We start from the raw sequence: 23734 nt of genomic DNA on the forward strand, positions 1-23734 counted from the left end.
TCAAGCAAAGAGGCACTGAGTTTGAAGGTAGGCCTTGAAATTCATCCACAGGTACACCTCCATATGATGTCAATTAGCCTATCAGAAGCTTCTAAAGCCATGACATCATTTTCTGGAATTTTCCAAGCTGTTTAAAGGCACAGTCAACTTAGTGTATGTAAACTTCTGACCCACTGGAATTGTGATACAGTTAATTATAAGTTAAATAATCTGTCTGTAAACAATTGTTGGAAAAATTACTTGTGTTATGCACAAAGTAGATGTCCTAACCGACTTGCCAAAACTATAGTTTGTTAACAAGAAATTTGTGGAGTGGTTGAAAAACAAGTTTTAATGACTCCAACCTAAGTGTATGTAAACTTCCGACTTCAACTGTACTTGGGTCATTTTACTGTGTTCTCCACACCACCTCAAACATTTTAATTAATCATTTGGCTGTATGTACCAATTATTTACGGAGATATGGCAATGTAAATCCTGTCCAATTAGAACCAATGTAGCTGGTTGGCGGTCATTTTGGAAAACTGGTATTTTAGAGTATAATAGGTTATTAAATCTGCAATGGCACAGTGGCTAGACATCTTTATGTAGTAGTTTACTCACTTTGTGTAAAGACTGAAAGGTCTCCTCATATTGGGTTAACCGTATCTCAGATGGACATTATGCATTCTTATTTCATTTTTTAAAAGTTAATTAATTATTTATTTTATTTGTATATATATTTTTTGTTGTTGTACTTTTTACCCCTTTTTCTCCCCAATTTCGTGATATCCAATTGGTAGTTACACTCTTATCCCATCGCTGCAACTCCCGTACAGACTCGGGAGATGCGAAGGTCGAGAGCCATGCGTCCTCTGAAACACAACCCTGCCAAGCCGCACTGCTTCTTGACACACTGCTCGCTTAACCCAGAAGCCAGCCGCACCAATGTGTCGGAGGAAACACCGTACAACTGGCGACCGTGTCAGCGTGCATGCGCCCAGCCCGCCACAAGGAGTCGCTAGAGCGCGATGGGACAAGGACATCCTTGCCGGCCAAACCCTCCCCTAACCCGGACGACGCTGGGACAATTGTGCACCGCCTCATGGGTCGCCCGGTCGCGACACAGCCTGGGATCGAACCTGGGTCTGTAGTGACGCCTCTATACAATGCATTCTTATGGGATTTTACCTAAAGTGACGTGTACAGGCAAGGTTTCCTGTCACATTTCTTAAAATTGACAACAGAATATCATATTATACAGTGGGGAGAACAAGTATTTGATACACCGACGATTTTGCTGTTTTTCCTACTTACAAAGCATGTAGAGGTCTGTAATTTTTATCATAGGTACACTTCAACTGTGAGAGACGGAATCTAAAACAAAAATCCAGAAAATCACATTGTATGATTTTTAAGTAATTCATTTGCATTTTATTGCATGACATAAGTATTTGATACATCAGAAAAGCAGAACTTAATATTTGGTACAGAAACCTTTGTTTGCAATTACTGAGATCATACGTTTCCTGTAGGTCTTGACCAAGTTTGCACACACTGCAGCAGGGATTTTGGCCCACTCCTCCATACAGACCTTCTCCAGATCCTTCAGGTTTCGGGGCTGTCGCTGGGCAATACGGACTTTCAGCTCCTTCCAAAGATTTTCTATTGGGTTCAGGTCTGGAGACTGGCTAGACCACTCCAGGACCTTGAGATGCTTCTTATGGAGCCACTCCTTAGTTGCCCTGGCTGTGTGTTTCGGGTCGTTGTCATGCTGGAAGACCCAGCCACGACCCATCTTCAATGCTCTTACTGAGGGAAGGAGGTTGTTGGCCAAGATCTCGCGATACGTAGCCCCATCCATCCTCCCCTCAATACGGTGCAGTCGTCCTTTCCCCTTTGCAGAAAAGCATCCCCAAAGAATGATGTTTCCACCACCATGCTTCACGGTTGGGATGGTGTTCTTGGGGTTGTACTCATTCTTCTTCTTCCTCCAAACACGGCGAGTGGAGTTTAGACCAAAAAGCTATATTTTTGTCTCATTACACCACATGACCTTCTCCCATTCCTCCTCTGGATCATCCAGATGGTCATTGGCAAACTTCAGACGGGCCTGGACATGCGCCGGCTTGAGCAGGGGGACCTTGCGTGCGCTGCAGGATTTTAATCCATGACGGCGTAGTGTGTTACTAATGGTTTTCTTTGAGACTGTGGTCCCAGCTCTCTTCAGGTCATTGACCAGGTCCTGCCGTGTAGTTCTGGGCTGATCCCTCACATTCCTTATGATCATTGATGCCCCACGAGGTGAGATCTTGCATGGAGCCCCAGACCAAGGTTGATTGACCGTCATCTTGAACTTCTTCCATTTTCTAATAATTGCGCCAACAGTTGTTGCCTTCTCACCAAGCTGCTTGCCTATTGTCCTGTAGCCCATCCCAGCCTTGTGCAGGTCTACAATTTTATCCCTGATGTCCTTACACAGCTCTCTGGTCTTGGCCATTGTGGAGAGGTTGGAGTCTGTTTGATTGAGTGTGTGGACAGGTGTCTTGTATACAGGTAACGAGTTCAAACAGGTGCAGTTAATACAGGCAATGAGTGGAGAACAGGAGGGCTTCTTAAAGAAAAACGAACAGGTCTGTGAGAGCCGGAATTCTTACTGGTTGGTAGGTGATCAAATACTTATGTCATGCAATAAAATGCAAATTAATTACTTAAAAATCATACAATGTGATTTTCTGGATTTTTGTTTTAGATTCCGTCTCTCACAGTTGAAGTGTACCTATGATAACAGACCTCTACATGCTTTGTAAGTAGGAAAACCTGCAAAATCGGCAGTGTATCAAATACTTGTTCTCCCCACTGTATATCACTGCAATCAGCATACGTCTGAGATGAACTTGATCAACCAAGTTGATTTCACACACTTGTCACTAATTATCAGGAATGCCCTGATAAGCTCATTCGCACCTTTAGTTTGTGTTTAAATCCTGTCAAGCCATTCTTCAGTTTCTTTCCAGTTAAGAGCAAGGGTTGGAACCGGTTCAAGGAACAGAAAAAAATAATTATTTGAGGAACAGAACCTGCTCTGTTATTTTAAAAGCTTGGAAACCGGTTAAAAGCGTTTTTTCTTGTCTCACATAATTGCAAAAAGGCACCTATGCAAAGGTGTCACTCAGAAGGCTACCTGCCCCTCCCCTCTGAAGCATAGGTTACTGTAGCCTACTGACGACGTTACAAGCGTAATTCAGAAATTAGGGAGAGATGTTTAATTAGAGAAGAATGGATTGACTTTTTCAATGCTAGTTAAGGACACTATAGTTATCACGTTTCACGTTGGATTTATTAACTACAAAAAGGTAAGATGTGTTTTTAATTATAGTGCTGCTCTGCACACACAAGCTTGTTAGCTAGCTAACGTTTGCTCTGGTCCTACGTTAAATCAACACGGTATTCCAAAGACATTCAAAGTTCCTCCATAGGTATGTGTTTGTATTTCATTATGTTTAAACCATGCTGTTACGGCAAAATACAATTTGCTCATAACGACTTTCCTATACAGATTAAATCGCTTACCCCCTCCACAGCAAGCTGCTCTATCCGCACTGATTGAAGTAAGAAAAGGAACGATATAAACCAGTACTTTTTTTGTTGTTCAAACCGGTTCAGAACTTTATTTTGCTGGTCAGAACAGTGGAACGGAACGAAAAAAATTATGGTTATGTTCAGAACGAAACGATTGGAAATAATTTCAGTTCCAACCCTGGTTAAGAGTACGTTTGTTTCCTATTTTCCATGTACACTCACCGGCCAGTTTTAGGTACACCACCCCGTTCACCAAAATGGATCGCTCTTACAGACAGTGAGTCACGTGGCCATGGCTTGCTACATAAAGCAGGCAGACAGCCATTGAGGCATTCAGTTACTGTTAGATTAAAAGCTAGAATGGGCAAAACGAGTGACCTAAGTGACTTTGAGTGTGATATGATCGTCAGTGTCAAGCACGCCGGATCCAGTATCTCAGAAATGGCCGCCCTCCTGGGCTTTTCACGCACAGCAGTGTCTAGGATTTCCTGAGAATGGTGCGACAAACAAAACACATCCAGTCAGCGGCAGTCCTGTGGGTGAAAACAGCTTGTTGATGAGAGAGGCCGAAGGATAATGGCAAGAATTGTGCAAGCTAACATGCGGGCCACAAACAGACAAATAATGGTGCAATACAACAGTGGTGTGCAGAATGGCATTTCAGAATGCACAACTTGTCCATCCTCGTCATGGATGGGCTATTGCAGCAGACGACCACACCGGGTTCCACTCCTATCAAATAAAAACAAGAAGAATCGGCTTCACCAACACTGGACAATTGCGAGTCAGGACTTGGCGTAAGCAGCATGAGTCCATGGACCCATCCTGCCTGGTGTCAACAGTACAGGCTGGTGGCGGTGGTGTACCGCTGTCCAATCTGCAGCAACTGCATGATGCCATCGCGTCAGCATGGACCAACATCCCTGTGGAACGTTTACAACTTGTAGAAGCCATGCCCTGAAGAATCCAGGCTATTCTGGAGGCAAAGGGGGGTCCGACTAGGGCTGGGCAATATGGCCTAAAAGTAATATCTCCATTTCTTTCAAAAATCTGGACAATTTACTATATATATATATATATATATTCATCTGTATTTTTCTTGTTTTTCTCTAAACAAACAAAAAAAGACTAAGACATAATTCAAATAAGTGTTTTCTTTATTAAAACAAACAAATGAACAACACCACTTGCCAGGCTGTCATCATTGTACATAAGATTTTTTAAAATAAGAATTAAAACATGCCTCATATATCCCTGAAAATGTGCAAAATAACAAAACAAATATTGAATTGCTGTCAAACAAAACAATGTTATTTTACTTTGCTCCTATAGGTTTCTGGAGAGGAACACAAGCCTGTCTACTGACCCTGCTACATATTACACCTGTGCTGAATACCCTCTCTGAAGGGGCACTTGTAGCAGGACTGCATAGGTACTTCAGTCTTGGGAAGACCGGCCTCATGGAGCTTCCACCACTCAAGTGGGTCTGTGTCTGTGTCAGGGGACATCAAGTACAGTAGCTTGGCAGCTCAGTTTTGATGGTGTCCTCCTCTGACTGGGAGGCAGACGGCACTGTCTTCTTGAAGAAGCTTGCGAAGTGTTTTCTTGCTCTTCTTAGCCACAGGTTCAGCTTCTTCTTCTTGGCGCATGCGCACAGCTGTGCCAGGCTGAGGTGTGCTTTTCTCAGCTATTAGAGACTGGAGCTCCAAAACAACTCTTTGTTTGATGCCCTCAACCTTGTCATCTGCTATGTATGTTGTCCTGAACCGGGGATCCATCAGTGAAGCCATATTCAGGAGGTCATCTGTGGCAGGGTCATCGTACTTGTCGTTTAGATACTCCAGTGTGACGCTTTTGATTTGTTTTGTGAGATCGTTCTCACCCTCTGGCTGCAGGAGGCTGGTGTTGGACAGATGTAGCACAGGCTTGAGGTAAGAGAAGCTAACGTAGTCCTCACCAGACAGAACATCAGTGAATTCTTGTAGTGGGCTTATGGCTTTAGTCACTGACTCCAAAACGTCTATCCAGCCAGCTGGGCACCAGGTGCCTGCTTTTCTTCTCGGAGCCCAGGACCTGGGCTATAGCCTTCTCCTGCTCCAGGACTCGTTCAACCATCTTCTGTCTTGAACCTCACCTGGTTGGGGCCTCTGTGATGAGCTGGTGAGTGGGTAGACTGAGCTCAGCCTGTGCCAAAACCATATCTCTCCTCTTCTTCCATCTGAAGGAGAAGCTGCTGACAACCTTCTTGCATACCCCGATGGCACGGTCTATCTGAGGTTCTTTCACACCATTCTCTGTAAAATAAAAAATAAATAAAAATGAATAAACAAAGAAAGGATATTTAGAATAGCACCATTTTCAGTAATATGACAAATACATCATTCCCACACATTTGCTATTGGATTAGTAGAATTACAACCAGCTACTAATGGTCTGAAGATTAATTTTTTTGAATGCATTTTCATTATCCAATGGCACACTTACCGATGGCGAGGTGAAGCCTGTGTCCAAAGCACTGAAGGCGGGTCTACTTGTTCAAGCGCAATGCTTTTATTATGTTGCTCCCGCTGACGGTTGTCATGCACACCTGTCTGTTATCGCTCAGCTTCCACGATGCCAGTGCGTCTTTGAGACCCTGGGCTATTATTTCACTCGTATGGTCATAAGGGAAGTGTGATGTCTGGAGGCATACATTTAGCAATGTCCATTCTTCATCTATATAGTGGACTGTCAAGCTTAGGTATGGCTCCGATGTTCTGCTCGACCATAGATTGGTTGTGGTAGAAAAGTAAGACACATTAGCCAGCTTCTCGGTGACTCTTTCGCGGGTAGCAATGTATAACCGTGGCATTGCTTCTTCCGCAAAATACTTGCAGCTTGATAGCTGATATTTGGGGTCAAGTGTGTTTAGCAGCTTGTTGCTATGTGATAGGTCACCGCATCTGTTTTCTCCTTCCACCTCAAACTTTTCTTGTCATATGGGATGAAGTTTGAAAATGATGCGGCTATGGTAAATTGTCTTTGGAATGATTGTAGACCATTTTCTTCCAACAGGAAATCCAGATGGCAGCCATTTTATTAAAATGGCCGCCCTGGTTGACTGACAGGCTTCCCAGACTGCCACCAATCTTAAATGTTCCTGAAGGTATTTTTTCTGCATTTTATTAGGACCCCCATTAGCTGTTGCGAAAGCAGCAGCTACCCTTCCTGGGGTCCACACAAAACATGAAACATGACATAATACAGAACATTAATAGACAAGAACAGCTCAAGGACAGAACTACATGGCACACGTAGCCTACATATCAATACATACACACAAACTATCTAGGTCAAATAGGGGAGAGGTGTTCATTTATCTGTTTGTTTTTTTAACCAGGTTTGCTGTTCATTTGAGCAATATGAGATGGAAGGGAGTTCCATGCAATACTGGCTCTATATAATACTGTACGCTTTCTTGAATTTGTTCTGGAATTGGGGGACTGTGAAAAGACCCTTGGTGGCATGTCTGGTGGGGTAAGTGTGTGTGTCAGAGCTGTGTGTAAGTTGACTATGCAAACTATTTGGAATTTTCAACACATTAATGTTTCTTAAATACTAGGTATCTAGTATTAGTGTACGAAGTCTGATACTTGTATCATAAAATGGAACAATTATTTAATCTATCCCCTAGACTATATGGCCTACTTTGTGAGAATGCTTAATGCTGCTTAATTGTATGAGCAATTGTATACTGTATCTGAAATACCAGTGACTTCAATTTTGTATTTTAATTAGTTAATTTATTTACTTACTTATATAGGCTTATGTATGCTATTTAGTTGCAAATTTTTTATGTCACCATTACAATTTGGCCTTCAATGTATGATATCAATTTGTTATCTCATGAAACCACACTGATCCTTTGTTTAAGGTAAACAATACATGCTTTTGCTCATTGGTGTGCCCCTTTTTGTGCAATGAAGTCATTTCTGAGCAATTTGTCTGTCCATTTTTCCATTTAGAAAATGGGCACCCCAGAGGAAAAAGTTCTGTATAGTCAGATTAGCCACTCACTCCTTTGAGCTGCTCGATGTCCTGCACCTTGACGTAGTCTGGGTCATGGACTAGAAGGTGGATGGCGTACGGCACCACGTACTCTGGCAGCAGCGAGAACAGCTTCTCTACAAGAAAAACACACACGAGCACAAACATGCACACAAACACATGAGGACCATACCACACAGCGCTATGGCAGACTGCTAACTACAGTGACAAGGCAATCAACAATTACGATGTTTGATCCATCCCTAGGGTCAAGAGTTTTTCCTGACAACATAACGAGTCCAGGAAAAACCCCAGGCCCTAGTTAGAGCCGTTTAAAGAGATAGTTAACTTTTTTTGTTGTTTACGTTTATTTAAATTTACCTAGGCTGTTCTCATTTCATTTGAACAGCTTTTAAGTTTGTTATTTAGCAATGTCCAGAATCTCCTGGCTAGCAATTTTTAAGTATGTAGCAATGCTTGTGGAAATGTAATGTGGTGCATTCATTTAAAAACTGTGAACTATCACTTTAAAACTCCAGGCCCTAAACTGTCATTTCTCCTGACCATGTCTTACCACTGATGGCGGCATGCTGTTTCAGGTACTCCCTCCTGAGGTTTATGTTTTTGACCAGACACTGACGTGAATGCGCCCGCCGCTCATTCATGGGGTCCATGGCACACAGAGTGAACAATGCCAGGTACTCCAGGGGCAGACGCAGACGACATAGACCCCGGTGGAGCTTCTGGGCAAAGGTCTGCCGCACCTGATAACACTCGTCCTGGAGGAACAAAAAGAGACGAGAACAGGATCATGTTCAGTACGCACGAAACAGGATAAAAAACTGTCCAAAACAGTGAAACAGGAAGATATTTTCTAAACTTTGAAAATAAGCAATTGTTTTCTGCTGCAAAACCTTTTGCCACAGTGTGCCCTAATAAACACAACCCAGATAAAGCATGGTCAACTGGCCCCGCTTAGAGGAGACAATGCTGCAAGCACTAAAATATACATTTATATAGACAATTAAATTAAGAACTAGGCCTAAACATGAACTGCAATACAGAGCTAAGTACAGAATGCACTACAAAGAACCAGGCTAGAATGACGGCAGCCAGGGGCTGCCCGTATGGTAATAATGTAAGCACAGAGTTGGTACTGTGTGTGTGTGTGTGTGTTCTTACGGCTGGTATTGCTCCAAGGTGATGATCTCATGGTAGCAGGAATCCTCTGTTACGTTGATGACCAGAGAATAGAGCTGGTATTGCTCTAAGGTGATGATATCGTGGTAGCAGGGCTCCTGAGCCAGCTTCAGGACAGCACACCCCGCGACAAGACGCAGCCGGGACATATCAGGCTTCCTACAACACACACACAAACACAAAACAAGGGGTTAGTTCACCTCACTCACAGAACATGGTCCTGAACATAGATTTCAAATAAAATGTTCATAGTGGTTACATGATACAGACAGAAAGCAAAGCAGTCAGCAAAGTTGACCCTACTGTAAACACACCCAGACGATCAGATTCAATAAAGAATGAGTGCCTATCTCTGGTCCAGGTCGTTACTCACTTAGTGAAGGCACGCGCACTAACGACATGGACCAGAGCTTATGAGTGCAGTCCCTGATCTTGCCCTGCTCTGTAAGGTCCCAGTCACTGTTCAGTATGGCTGTTAGCATCCTCAGAGTGGAGTTGCCCGATTTACTCTGGTTGTTCTTCACTCCGAGAAGCCACCGCACCATCAGCTTGATGCCCTGGATCTGCATGGACTCAGAGAAAGAGACAGACACACAGACAGACAGGTTTTGTTAAGTGTTGGGGGATGGTTTTACACTATTGTACAGTCTAGGTATGGCTTGCTATATAGCATTTGGAAAGTATTCAGACCAGTTGACTTTTTCCACATTTTGCTACAGCCTTATTCTAAAACGGATTCAATAAAAAAAAATCCTCATCAATTTACACACAATACCCCATAATGACAAAGCTAAAACAGGTTTTTAGAAATTTTAGCTAAATAAAATAAAATAAATACCTTATTTAGACAAGTATTCAGAGCCTTTGCAATGAGACTTGAAATTGAGTTCAGGTGCATCCTGTAAACGACAGCACCTGGGGGAGGAAGCGAGAAGGGTGAGTAAACGACCGCACCTGGGGGAGGAGGAAGAGAGGATGGTGAGTAAACGACAGCACCTGGGGGAGGAAGAAGAGAGGATGGTGAGTAAACGACAGCACCTGGGGGAGGAAGAGAGAAGGGTGAGTAAACGACAGCACCTGGGGGAGGAAGAAGAGAGGATGGTGAGTAAACGACCGCACCTGGGGAGGAAGAAGAGAGGATGGTGAGTAAACGACAGCACCTGGGGGAGGAAGAAGAGAGGATGGTGAGTAAATGACAGCACCTGGGGGAGGAAGAGAGGATGGTGAGTAAACGACAGCACCTGGGGGAGGAAGAAGAGAGAAGGGTGAGTAAACGACAGCACCTGGGGGAGGAAGAAGAGAGGATGGTGAGTAAACGACAGCACCTGGGGGAGGAAGAAGAGAGGATGGTGAGTAAACGACAGCACCTGGGGGAGGAAGAAGAGAGGATGGTGAGTAAACGACAGCACCTGGGGGAGGAAGAAGAGAGGATGGTGAGTAAACGACAGCACCTGGGGGAGGAAGAGAGAAAAAAGAGAGTATAGTGAGAAGTTACCTCATTGCTAAGACATGAGCAACATAGACAGCAATCCTTCTTCAGGGTCGTGTTCATTACGGAACACCGTAGAAATAAATGCTTGGAACGGAAAAAGAAAACAGGCATTTCTATGGGCATCCCCTGAGCAAGGCAGCAGCCAAAACTGCGGGGATGGCTTAGATATTGAATTCAATAAATGCAAAAATAAGCAATAAAAAACGTATTCTAATATTTGATCTACAGTTTACAATACTTTTTTGGGTAGGCACAGTAGCTCATTTAATTCTTTAACTCAACCTTTTGCTTGTTGCGGGGACTCCTGAACTGAATGGGTGACTATGGAAAAGTACAGATAGTACTAGGACTGGGAATTGCCTGGGACATCACAATACAATATTAGGTATAGGTATCACGATTCAATATGAATGCGATTCAATACTGCGATTTTATTCCGATTCGATGTTCCAAACATATTGCTCACTATATGTCTGCTGCAGAGGGACAAGAGAGAGCCATGAGAAAACGAGTTTTGATCAGTCATGGAAATAAAAGTGCTGAAAACATATTGGCTCACCATTTAAAAAGAAGATGGAAGCCATAGAAGGAAAAATACTTGAGTTTTGTCGCCGACTAAGTGGAAAAATAATATTGCGATATCGTAAAAATAATATTGCGATATATCGTCAAATTATGTCCCGATATCGATTTTCACCTCCATCACTACTAGATAGTACCTCCTTGTTTCACTACATTTCTGAGTGATTATTCCGATTCATGCCTAATGAACACAACCCAGATTTAACACAGCCTAGGGCAGGGGTATTCAACTCTTACCATAAGAGGTCTGGAGCCTGCTGGTTTTCAGTTCTACCTGATAATAATTGCACCCACCTGGTGTCCCAGGTCTAAATCAATCCCTGATTAGAGGGGAACAATGAAAAAGCGCAGTGGAACTGGCTTCGAGATCCAGAGTTGAGTTTGATGGGCCTAAGGGGTAGAACAATGTTCATTCACAACAGTGAGTTAGTCCAATTATCATAACACAAGACAGAGGATTCTCTAGGAGAAATGCCTCTACCAAGTTAAAAATGTATCTTGCGGTTTAGCCCTGGTGGGTTTGTGCCTGTGAGTGTGTGCTTTTTATTATGATTATTTTGACCCTTATTTTACCAAGTAAGCTCACTGAGAACACATTCTCATTTACAGCAACGACCTGGGGAAGACGTACAGGGGAGAGGTGTGTGTGTGTGCACGCAGGTATATGTCAGGGTTTCCATTAGGAAAATGTGGCACCGGACAACGTGACCAGGAAGATAAAAATTAACCTGCCATTTGAGAGATTTACCGGACCCATATGCATTGGGTGCATAACTCATCAGTGCGTCCACCCACGATATTCAGAATGACAGAAATCACATGTATTTTTTACTTTTAAACTCGAACAAAACAGAGATGCTAGTTCTAGGTCCCAAGAAACAAAGAGATCTTCTGTTGGATCTGACAATTAATCTTGATGGTTATACAGTCGTCTAAAAAAAAACTGAAGGACCTCGGTGTTACTCTGGACCCTGATCTCTCTTTTGACAAACATATCAAGAATATTTCAAGGACAGCTTTTTTTCATCTTCGTAACATTGCAAAAATGAGAAACGTTTTGTTAAAAAATGATGCAGAAAAGCTAATCCATGCTTTTGTCACTTCTAGATTAGACTACTGCAATGCTCTACTCTCCGGCTACCAGGATAAAGCACTAAATAAACTTCAGTTAGTGGTAAACATGGCTGCTAGAATCTTGACTAGAACCAAAAAACGTGATCATATTACTCCAGTGCTAGCCTCTGGCTTCCTGTTAAGGCTAGGGCTGATTTCAAGGTTTTTCTGCTAACCTACAAAGCATTACATGGGCTTGCTCCTACCTATCTCTCCGATTTGGTCCTGCCGTACATACCTACACGTACGCTACGGTCACAAAACGCAGGCCTCGAATTTCTAAGCAAACAGCTGGAGGCAGGGCTTTCTCCTATGGAGCTCAATTTTTATGGAATGGTCTGCCTATCCATGTGAGAGATGCAGACTCGGTCTCGACCTTTAAGTCTTTAATGAAACTCATCTCTTCAGTAGGTCCTATGATTGGGTGTAGTCTGGCCCATGGGAGCGAAGGTGAACGGAAAGGCACTGGAGCGACAAACCGCCCTTGCTGTCTCTGCCTGGTCGGTTCCTGTCTCTCCATTGGGATTCTCTGCCTCTGACCCTATTACGGGGGCTGAGTCACTGGCTTACTGGTGCTTTCCATGCCGTCCCTAGGAGGAGTGCGTCACTTGAGTGGGTTGAGTCACTGACGTGATCTTCCTGTCCGGTTTGTCGCCCCCTCGGGTTTGTGCAGTGGAGGAGATCTTTGTGGGCTATACTCAGCCTTGTCTCAGGGTAGTAGGTTGGTGGTCTGTTGATATCCCTCTGGTGGTGTGGGGGCTGTGCTTTGGCAAAGTGGGTGGGGTTATATCCTGCCTGGTTGGCCCTGTCCGGGGGTATCGTCGGACGAGGCCACAGTGTCTCCCGACCCTCCCCTGTCTCAGCCTCCAGTATCTATGCTGCAATAGTCTATGTGCCGGGGGGCTAGGGTCAGTCTGTTATATCTGATGTTATTCTCCTGTCTTATCCGGTGTCCTGTGTGAATTTAAGTATGCTCCCTCTAATTCTCTCTCTCTCCCTCTCTCCCTCCCCTCCCGGAGGACCTGAGCCCTAGAACCATGCCTCAGGACTACCTGGCCTGATGACTCCTAGCTGTCCCCAGTCCACCTGGTCGTGCTGCTGCTCCAGTTTCCACTCTTCTGCCAGCGGCTATGGAACCCTGACCTGTTCACCGGACGTGCTACCTTGTCCCAGACCTGCTGTTTTCAACTCTCTCTCTCTACCGCACCTGCTATTTCAACCTCTAAATGCCTGGCTATGAAAAGCCAAGTGACATTTACTCCTAATGTACTGACCTGTTGCAACCTCTACAACCGCTGTGATTATTATTTGACCCTGTTGGTCATCTATGAACATTTGAACATCTTGGAGAAAAATCTGGCCTTAATGGCCATGTACTGTTATAATCTCCAACTGGCACAGCCAGAAGGGGACTGGCCACCCCTCAGAGCCTGGTTCCTCTCTAGGTTTCTTCCTAGGTTTCTGCCTTTCTAGGGAGTTTTTCCTAGCCACCGTGCTTCTACATCTGCATTGCTTGCTGTTTGGGGTTTTAGGCTGGGTTTCTGTACAGCACTTTGTGACATCTGAAGATGTAAAAAGGGCTTTATAAATACATTTGATTGATTTAGATTATGGCAATGCATCTTAACAGAACATGCAACTCATGTAATGAAGCAGCCAATAAAACATCATTTTCAAACATTTGCCAAAATGCAATTAGCGGGAAAACACCATTCTAAACAGCGCACCTGATAGCGGTTCCCTATGTGACAGAGATTAAAATCTCTGTTAGAAATTTAGAAAGAGGGGGAATCTAAAGATGCAACATGGAATCTTTAAGATGTAACTGCCTTAATTTTGCAGGACCCCAGGAAGAGTAATGGGGATCCATAATAAATACAAATACAAACAACTAGGATGGGTTGCTAATATGACTAGGATTGTGCCTTTGGCTTCTGGACAACGAAATAAAGTTGATATGAAAACCAATAGAACAGGAGAGAAACGGCATAGCGGTGGGTCCAAAAGGGAAGTAAAGGGAAATACATTTTCCAAAATTATATACTTACTCCGGTCTATACAGAAATAAAATAATTCAAAATACTTCACCAGAAAGCATGACTTAGCCACAGAGGAATCGAGGATCATTCTTGAAAAATAATTGCTGTGGATTGTTTCAAATCACAAGCTCGCAATTTGGCCAGCACGAGTGGCCTGATTATTGAGTTGCGGCTGTCAGTGAAAAGCATCCAAAATACAGTGAGGGAAAGAAGTATTTGATCCCCTGCTGATTTTGTACGTTTGCCCACTGACAAACACATGATCAGTCTATAATTTTAATGGTAGGTTTATTTGAACAGTGAGAGACAGAATAACAACAAAAAAATCCAGAAAAACGCATGTCAAAAATGTTATAAATTGATTAGCATTTTAATGAGGGAAATAAGTATTTGACCCCTCTGCAAAACATGACATAGTACTTGGTGGCAAAACCCTTGTTGGCAATCACAGAGGTCAGACGTTTCTTGTAGTTGGCCACCAGGTTTGCACACATCTCAGGAGGGATTTTGTTCCACCCCTCTTTGCAGATCTTCTCCAAGTCATTAAGGTTTCGAGGCTGACGTTTGGCAACTCGAAACCTTCAGCTCCCCTCCACAGATTTTCTATGGGATTAAGGTCTGGAGACTGGCTAGGCCACTCCAGGACCTTAATGTGCTTCTTCTTGAGCCACTCCTTTGTTGCCTTTGCCGTGTGTTTTGGGTCATTGTCATGCTGGAATACCCATCCACGACCCATTTTCAATGCCCTGGCTGAGGGGAAGGAGGTTTTCACCCAAGATTTGACGGTACATGGCCCCGTCCATCGTCCCTTTGATGCGGTGAAGTTGTCCTGTCCCCTTAGCAGAAAAAACACCCCAAAGAATAATGTTTCCACCTCCATGTTTGACGGTGGGGATGGTGTTCTTGGGGTCATAGGCAGCATTCCTCCTCCTCCAAACACGGCGAGTTGAGTTGATGCCAAAGAGCTCGATTTTGGTCTCATCTGACCACAACACTTTCACCCAGTTCTCCTCTGAATCATTCAGATGTTCATTGGCAAACTTCAGACGGGCATGTATATGTGCTTTCTTGAGCAGGGGGACCTTGCAGGCGCTGCAGGATTTTAGTCCTTCACGGCGTAGTGTGTTACCAATTGTTTTCTTGGTGACTATGGTCCCAGCTGCCTTGTGATCATTGACAAGATCCTCCCGTGTAGTTCTGGGCTGATTCCTCACCGTTCTCATGATCATTGCAACTCCACGAGGTGAGATCTTGCATGGAGCCCCAGGCCGAGGGAGATTGACAGTTATTTTGTGTTTCTTCCATTTGCGAATAATCGCACCAACTGTTGTCACCTTCTCACCAAGCTGCTTGGCAATGGTCTTGTAGCCCATTTCAGTCTTGTGTAGGTCTACAATCTTGTCCCTTACATCCTTGGAGAGCTCTTTGGTCTTGGCCATGGTGGAGAGTTTGGAATGTGATTGATTGATTGCTTCTGTGGACAGGTGTCTTTTATACAGGTAATAAAATGAGATTAGGAGCACTCCCTTTAAGAGTGTGCTCCTAATCTCAGCTCGTTACCTGTATAAAAGACACCTGGGAGCCAGAAATCTTTCTGATTGAGAGGGGGTCAAATACTTATTTCCCTCATTAAAATGCAAATATATTTATAAAATTTTTGACATGCATTTTTCTGGATTTTTTTGTTATTCTGTCTATCACTGATCAAAGTATAATTTAAAATGTTGAGACAGGAAGGGGAGGGGTGTGTGGCGAAGATGTAGGAAAGTGTTTTTTCAAACATCCATTGCGAATGATAATATATTAAAACTATAGTTCCTCACAGTAAACTATTTGAAAAACCTTTCCAACAATCTCCCCCATCGATCATCACCAATCCTCGGTGTGAAAGAGCAATGGAAGTTCTAGTCCTACTGCTGCATTGGCCTATAGGCTATGAGTTCCATGCGCTCATTTCTTTATCCGACAATGGATCACGGTGTATCAATGTGTCCACATGGCAGAGGCTGGTGATCTCACATTAGTTTACTTTTAACTTAGAGACATTTTTTATCATTTGTAAAAAATATTTGTATTGTATTTTACCCCCTTTTTTCATCTTGTCTCATCGCTGCAACTCCCCAACGTGCTCGGGAGGTGAAGATCGAGTCATGCGTCCTCTGAAACATGACCAGCCAAACCGCGCTTCTTAACACCTGTCCGCTTAACCTGGAAGCCAGCCGCACCAATGTGTCAGAGGAAACACCGTTCACCTGACAACCGAGGTCAGCCGCCTGCAGGCGCCCAGCTTGCTACAAGGCGTCGCTAGAGCCCCCCGCCCAAACCCTCCCCTAACCCGGACGACGCTGGGCCAATTGTGCGCCGCCCTATGGGACTCTCGATCACGGCCGGTTGTGATATAGCCCGGGAACAAACCAGGGTCTGTAGTGATGCCTCTAGCACTGCGATTCAGTGCCTTAGACCGCTGCGCCACAATGGAGCCCAGATTTCTATCATTTTAATTCAGATTTGTATTATTAACCACGTGATTTTGAGAAACTAAAACGTTATTATTGAAATGAAATACTTCCACGAAAATGTGCATATGAAAATCATAACTGCCACACAGAACGGTAGAAATGGTAGGATAAATTGTAAGCTTCCCCAAACTTGAAACTCACACGCCGCCTATGAAATCTTTATAAAATAATTGCCTTCACGTTTCCATGGTCAGATTTTGCCTATAGGCTACTTTGAAGCAAGGTAAGACATGCCTCATAATATGTAATAAAACATTCAGGTTTGAAACAATTAAGTATGTTTTCAAAATGCATACTGCCTCCAGCTCACATTGTAAAGTGGTGTGTGACGCACTGATAGCCTGTTGCCTGCACTTGAATGGTGAATGGGAGGCATGCTTCAATTACCAGTTGAGAAAAAATAGTAGCTCTTTTTAATTGTGCACCAAAACTGCGATTGCATTTAGAATTGTTGCGCAATGAATGGGCTTTTAAAAGCACATGTTTTACTCCAGCAGCAACCAGCTGAGGAGCTTCAGGAGAAATCCTGCATAAAATAGGCTGTGTATGTGTGATAGTTCTGTTGGATATATAAGATACATGATTTTTTACTTTAGTTTATTGTATTTTGTATAAAAATTTTTAGCAAATGTTTTCTTTCTTACTTACTTAAAAATAAACTGCATTGTTGGTTAAGGGCTTGTAAGTAAGCATTTCACTGTAAGGTCTACTACACCTGTTGTATTCGGCGCATGTGACAAATAAAAATAGATTTGATTTTGACTGCTGAAAATACACACAGGCCAATTTAATTCCACTCAATTATTCCATTGAACCCGCGGTTTCACGCATTGGACAGTGGGAGGAGCTTAGGCTGCATTTCACAGTCACCAAGTCCAGTGAACACTGCTACATGGCTGAGGTTTCATACTCCATGTACAGTGATCCTCAAAACATATTGTATCTGACTTTTTTGAAGTCAGTGCTGGGTGAGGTACAGTTGGCCATCAAGGCTTTTAAGGGAGAGCAAGTAGATCCTCTTAAGCTACTTGACAGCTTGGTTAGCCTGATCAAGTCTGTGAGCAGCAGGGTGCTGAATCCACTGGCAAATGTTGATGTACTCAAAGGGCCAATAGATGGATACATCAGTCCCAAACCGTACCTTGGTTACCTTTTTGAGTCAAAGGCAGCTGAGCTCCACCTTGCGCCTGAGGATGAAAACAATGTCCAAAAGCGGTGTGTAGCCTTCACCATCTCCCTCACTAATGAGTTGAGTGTGAGACTGCCGGACAACATCGAAGCATTGCAGTACATGTCAGTTTTCAATGTGGAGGAAACTCTAAAGCACAATAAGAGCCCTGGAGAAATAGAAAAAATAGCCAAGCTCCTTGGCTACTCCCCTGCAGAGATAGACGAGATTGTCCAGCAATGGACAAAAAACACTCTGGGCCTCTGGAGTGAGATTTGGAAGTTCAGGGATGCAGCTGATATCAACCCGTTTCAAGAACTTGCCATGGCTGCTGTGTCTGTGTTGTCCTTGCCACACTTGAATGCTGAAGTCGAGAGAGTATTCAGCCAGATGAGTGTGGTAAAAAGCAAACTTACAAATCGGATGTCCTTGCAGAACCTTAACTCCATCCTGTACATTCGATATGGACTGCCTGATAATGTTTTGCAGCTTTTTGGCACATCAGCTGCTTACTAATTTCACTCAGCTCCCTCAGTTGCTGAACCTGCCATAGAGAGCCTTGACCAAAATGACGATGACCCACTCTTTCTGTGAGCCAGCACAGCCTGTGTGTGTGTGGAGGGGGGTCTGGAAACAATTAACCTGAATTAGGGCCAGACTAGTTACCATCATTTTCTCACATTGCCATTGACAGTTTTTTCTATTGTCTCTTTTTGGTCCATTTAGATTGTTAATGTAGATTGTATACCAATTTTCTTTTTTAAATGTTATGGTTAAAATTGTTCATGTTTTACTGTGACTTGTTGTAGGCTCCTAAGTGGACCATAAGGTTAAAAACCAAACCAAACTTAAGAAAAATAAAATAAAATAAATAAAATATGAAATATATATATAACAAAAAATAAAATAAATAACTAAGTAACTCCGCCAGAGTGTCTCTTTTGGGTCACTTTTGCCGGTCCCAAGCCCGGATAAAGGAGGAGGGTTGGAATTGTGACATAAAAAAACAAGAATCGACAGAAGAAAGTTCATTTGTAGTTCTAAACATATTTAGGGTGTTTTTTACTCACTTTTTGTCTCTCCCACGACGTTATTCCTCTCTCCTACAGCGTCCATCACAATTACAGTGAGGGAAAAAAGTATTTGATCCCCTGCTGATTTTGTACGTTTGCCCACTGACAAAGAAATTATCAGTCTATAATTTTAATGGTAGGTTTATTTGAACAGTGAGAGACAGAATAACAAAACAAAAATCCAGAAAAACGCATGTTATAAATTGATTTGCATTTTAATGAGGGAAATAATTATTTGACCCCCTCTCAATCAGAAAGATTTCTGGCTCCCAGGTGTCTTTTATACAGGAGGAACCACAGAGATAAAGTACATGCATACACACACATATAAAAGTGTTCTAATATTATTTATATGGGAACATAACTATTCTCCTGCATCAAGAGTGTCTGTACTGAGTGGGACAGTAAGACAGACTTACGTGTGATGATCATGACTTTGGCAAACACTGCTTTCTGGTAGGACTCGCTCTGAAAAGAAACATTTTACCTGTCATTTCAATCCACAATCCTGTAATTCAGCCCACTTTATACCATTTGGTTTGGTATACAGGTTGAGAATTGTAACCACTTTCAAATTCATAGACACAGCTTTGGATGCAAGGACTGACAGTCCGTAAGATCGACATAGTTTTAAACATATTTTGAAGCTATACACCAGTGTTTCCCAACCGGGGGTACGCGTACCCCTAGGGGTACTTGGGCATTCCCCACGGTGTACATGGGAAGATATTCAAAAATGTGAGCAAATAAAAAATATTGGGAAAAATATTACCCCCCCAAAATATATTCAATTTAATTCAAATTTAATAGGCAGGAAAACATTTACTGAGTCACTGGTGTGAAATCTGTAGTCATTTTATATTTATAGGCCTACTTTTTTACTTTAGTTTTGGTCTGTGCGCATTTCTCTGTCTACCTGGCCCACCCGTTGGCTCAATGTTTGATCCTCTGCTCATGCCAAGTGCACGTGATCCTTTGCTCCGCGCGCTAGAGTGCCTGCTGCTGTTATCCTTACAGAAACTATGAATGATAAGACAGCAGCTGATGCACTGAAGACTGTACCATTGTCAATTAACACGGTGTGCCGTAGGATCGATGACATGGTCATTGATATTGTTGATCAATTGGTGCAAAAAATCAAATAAAATATGGTCCATTTTCTCTGCAGTTGGACGAATCGACTTATGTCAGTGGACGAATCGACTTATGTCAGTTGAGTGCGTTTGTGAGATACAGCGACATTTCGGAAATTAACGAGCACATTCTGTTCTGCAAGAAGCTAACGGGGAGAACTACAGGTGAGGATGTGTTTCAGGTTATTGACAGCTTTTTCTCAGAGCACAATCTGGATCGGAAATCCTGTGTTCATGTGTGCACGGATCGTGGTGCATCAATGCCTGGGAGAGTGAAACGATTAATTGCCCACATAAAGAAGTTAAATCCCAATATATCATTCACAGGGAGGCATTGACCAGCAAGAGAATGAGTCCTGAGTTACATTATGTTTTGAATGACGCAGTGAAAGTTCTTCACTTTATCATGTCCAGGCCTCTGAATCGCCGACTGTTTGAAAGGCTTTGTGATGACAGTGGGACAGAGAACCAGCAGCTACGGCTTCACACCGATGTCCGGTTGCTATCCAGAGGGAAAACGCTACAGAGGCTTTTTGAGCTGCGTGCCGAAGTAAGTGATTTTCTGTCTGAGCACTCACACCCCCTTGCCTTGCCTATCTTGCTGATGTGTTCAGCAAACTGAACAACCTGAATCTAACTCTGCAAGGTAAAGACACACATTATAAAAATGTATGACAAAGTGTGTGGATTCATGAAGAAGATCAAACTCTTGGAGAGAAAATGTGAAGATTGGGAAAAAAGTTGTTTCCAGCAGCTCGAAGTGATGTTGACAGAGCTCCTATGGTGCAAATGGTAAGCTCACATTTATCCAAACTCAACAGTGAGTTCAACTCCTACTTCCCTGACATTGAAAACAAGTCTGCCAAACTTGACTGGGTGCGTAAAACACATTTTTGTCAAATTTACACCTAATCTAGGAATCACGCTGGTCGCACGCGCATGAGGGGGTACTTCAGCCAGGTCAAAGTGTTTTAGGGGTACAGTACCCAAAAAAGGTTGGGAACCACTGCTATACACTTTGTTTTCAATGGAGTAATACAACCTTATATTTGGGGTTATGATATGATAAAACAGCTCATGAGGCATTTATAAGTTATATTCTTCAAGAATAAATGGATATACATAATTATTAATTGAAATTACCCAGGAAATCTTGAGTGAAAGACAACTTATATACCATCTATAGTAAAAACTGTTGGATTCTAGCTTGAAATATACTTCTTCATGTTACCATACTAGAACTTATTGATTATTTTATGTATAAGGAATGTATTTGTTGGGGTCAATGGAGGGTGGATAAGAACTAGGTGTATGGAAAGTTACTGAGTGAGGAAGGGGGAGTAAAGAAAGTTTACATTCTGTCAAAACATGGTATTGTTAAATCTCATGGCTCCTAAGGAGGGAGACAAAGGGTAACATTCTGCTTTCAGTCACAGATAAGGTAGGACAGTTGTGGATTAGGGAGGAGCGAGAAATTCGACCCAATGTCAGATCAGATGAAGTGAGAAGGAACAGTCCTATCCCACACACATACATTTCCATGCCCACGAAGGTTCTAGCAGGAGGCAGGGCCATGACTACACCAGTGAGAGGAACCAATTAAGTTCCTGACTAGCAACAGAGATGCATTGGCTGTCTAGATGTGCAAGGAGTTGACTCAGCCTAGCAGGAAGGTATAAATATATGTGCTTGTGTAAACATGTCTTTGTCTTTGCAGCTGTTTGACCCAGTGGGTGAATAAACTTGGTTTGAGCTTTTTCTAGTTGTCCGTGAGTTTACTCTTTGTCAGAACCTAACAAAACAAAAATCGATGACACAAACATATTCCTTACTTTGTTCTGTTTGACCAGATCCAGGAGATATTTGACGTGATGCAGGATCATGTCCTGACACAGAGCTCTGGTAGATACACAGAAAACAGGTCAAAGGCACAATTCAAAACAACTCAGCAACTGTATAGCTGCAGCAAAAACTGGGTGCCAATTCAATGATCATACAAAATATGTAAGTCAAAATGTAATGCATATCATGGTTATGTTCATTAAGGACCAAATGGAGGAAAAGTTTGAAACAGGGAGGGACTACCTGGACTAATTAGAAATGCATTTTTTTTTTTTTAGCAAAACATTGAAAAATGTTTCCTGTTGCTTGTCCTAATGAGCACGGCCGTGATGTAGGTGTAGTGAACTCACTTCACAGCGTTGTCGTCCAACGTGGCGTAGAGGTAATACAGACAATTCATCCTCTCCGTTGTGTAGGTGTAGTGAACTCACTTCACAGCGTTGTCGTCCAACGTGGCGCGGAGGTAATACAGACACTTCATCCTCTCCGTTGTGTAGGTGTAGTGAACTCACTTCACAGCGTTGTCGTCCAACGTGGCGTAGAGGTAATACAGACAATTCATCCTCTCCGTTGTGTAGGTGTAGTGAACTCACTTCACAGCGTTGTCGTCCAACGTGGCGTAGAGGTAATACAGACACTTCATCCTCTCCGTTGTGTAGGTGTAGTGAACTCACTTCACAGCGTTGTCGTCCAACGTGGCGCGGAGGTAATACAGACAATTCATCCTCTCCGTTGTGTAGGTGTAGTGAACTCACTTCACAGCGTTGTCGTCCAACGTGGCGTAGAGGTAATACAGACAATTCATCCTCTCCGTTGTGTAGGTGTAGTGAACTCACTTCACAGCGTTGTCGTCCAACGTGGCATAGAGGTAATAGAGACAATTCATCCTCTCCGTTGTGTAGGTGTAGTGAACTCACTTCACAGCGTTGTCGTCCAACGTGGCATAGAGGTAATACAGACACTTCATCCTCTCCGTTGTGTAGGTGTAGTGAACTCACTTCACAGCGTTGTCGTCCAACGTGGCATAGAGGTAATACAGACAATTCATCCTCTCTGTGTTGTAGGTGCAATGACCTCACTTCACAGCGTTGTCGTCCAACGTGGCATAGAGGTAATACAGACACTTCATCCTATCCGTGGTGTCCAGGTTGTGAGAAATTATGTACTGGGCAAAGATACGCTCCACCAACAATCTGCGGCAGAAACACAGGAACAAAGAACGTTGTCTTGTCAAAATGAAGCTCAACCAACGTGTTGCTCTTTTGCAAGAAATACTCTTCATTTTGTTCTTTTAAGGACGCATTTCTGTTCTTCTTTTTGATTTTTACAACGTTTTTGTAAGAGGGAATGAAATGAGGAGACACATTCTCTACATTCCCTGTAGTCTAAGGCAAAATCGGGGCTTGAACCCCTGCCGCTGGTTGGCATTTGTAGTCTGGGGTCAGTAGTGCTACCACTACACCAGACTCAATCAATTACCTCAGAATGGCTGGTAAATCCAATTTGGCCCATCTGAAATTGACTCCTAAACGTGTCTGTGCTATGCTCTAATCAGATCCTCTCTCACTGGGAGGCTGTGGTCTCTCTCAGTAAGAGCTGTTTAATGAGCTTATCCATCTTTAGCTACTAACAGGCAAGAATTGTAAAAAAAAAAAAAAAAAAAACTCAAAAAGTCAGCTTGGATGTCTGACTACGAGATCTCATCAACCGTCTGTATTCTGCATCCAGACTGCCTGGCTGTGTAGTGCAGTCGATGGCAAAAGGGAGCAGGTCGAAAACATGTCCTTGAGATGAATGCAATCACAGCCTCTGCTCTCCCTGAGAAACAGCTACTTGAGGCGAGTGCATCGGAGCCATTTCACAGCACACTAGTAACGCCAGCCGATATTCCTTTTCCATTGGCATTGTCCTCAGGGATGGAGTATTATTTCAGTAATGCAAAATCAAACTGACCTTTCATCTATGCTGTTTTGGTAGTATATGTTT

At 43.1% G+C, this 23734-nt stretch overlaps 1 protein-coding gene across 1 annotated transcript in view; it reads right to left on the bottom strand.

The window, feature by feature from the left end:
• LOC121567289 (probable tRNA methyltransferase 9B) overlaps positions 1–9344 on the bottom strand; it is a 36591-nt gene extending 27247 nt beyond the window's left edge. The window contains exons 1-4 of the mRNA XM_041877207.2: positions 9161–9344; positions 8770–8946; positions 8162–8366; positions 7618–7724 (exon numbers count right to left, since the gene is read on the bottom strand). The gene's annotated coding sequence lies outside the window, so the exon portion shown is untranslated. The remainder of the gene's footprint in view (positions 1–7617; positions 7725–8161; positions 8367–8769; positions 8947–9160) is intronic.
• Between the last annotated feature and the right edge of the window lie 14390 nt (positions 9345–23734).

Source organism: Coregonus clupeaformis, chromosome 6 (assembly GCF_020615455.1).
Source record: "Coregonus clupeaformis isolate EN_2021a chromosome 6, ASM2061545v1, whole genome shotgun sequence".
NCBI lineage: Eukaryota > Metazoa > Chordata > Actinopteri > Salmoniformes > Salmonidae > Coregonus > Coregonus clupeaformis.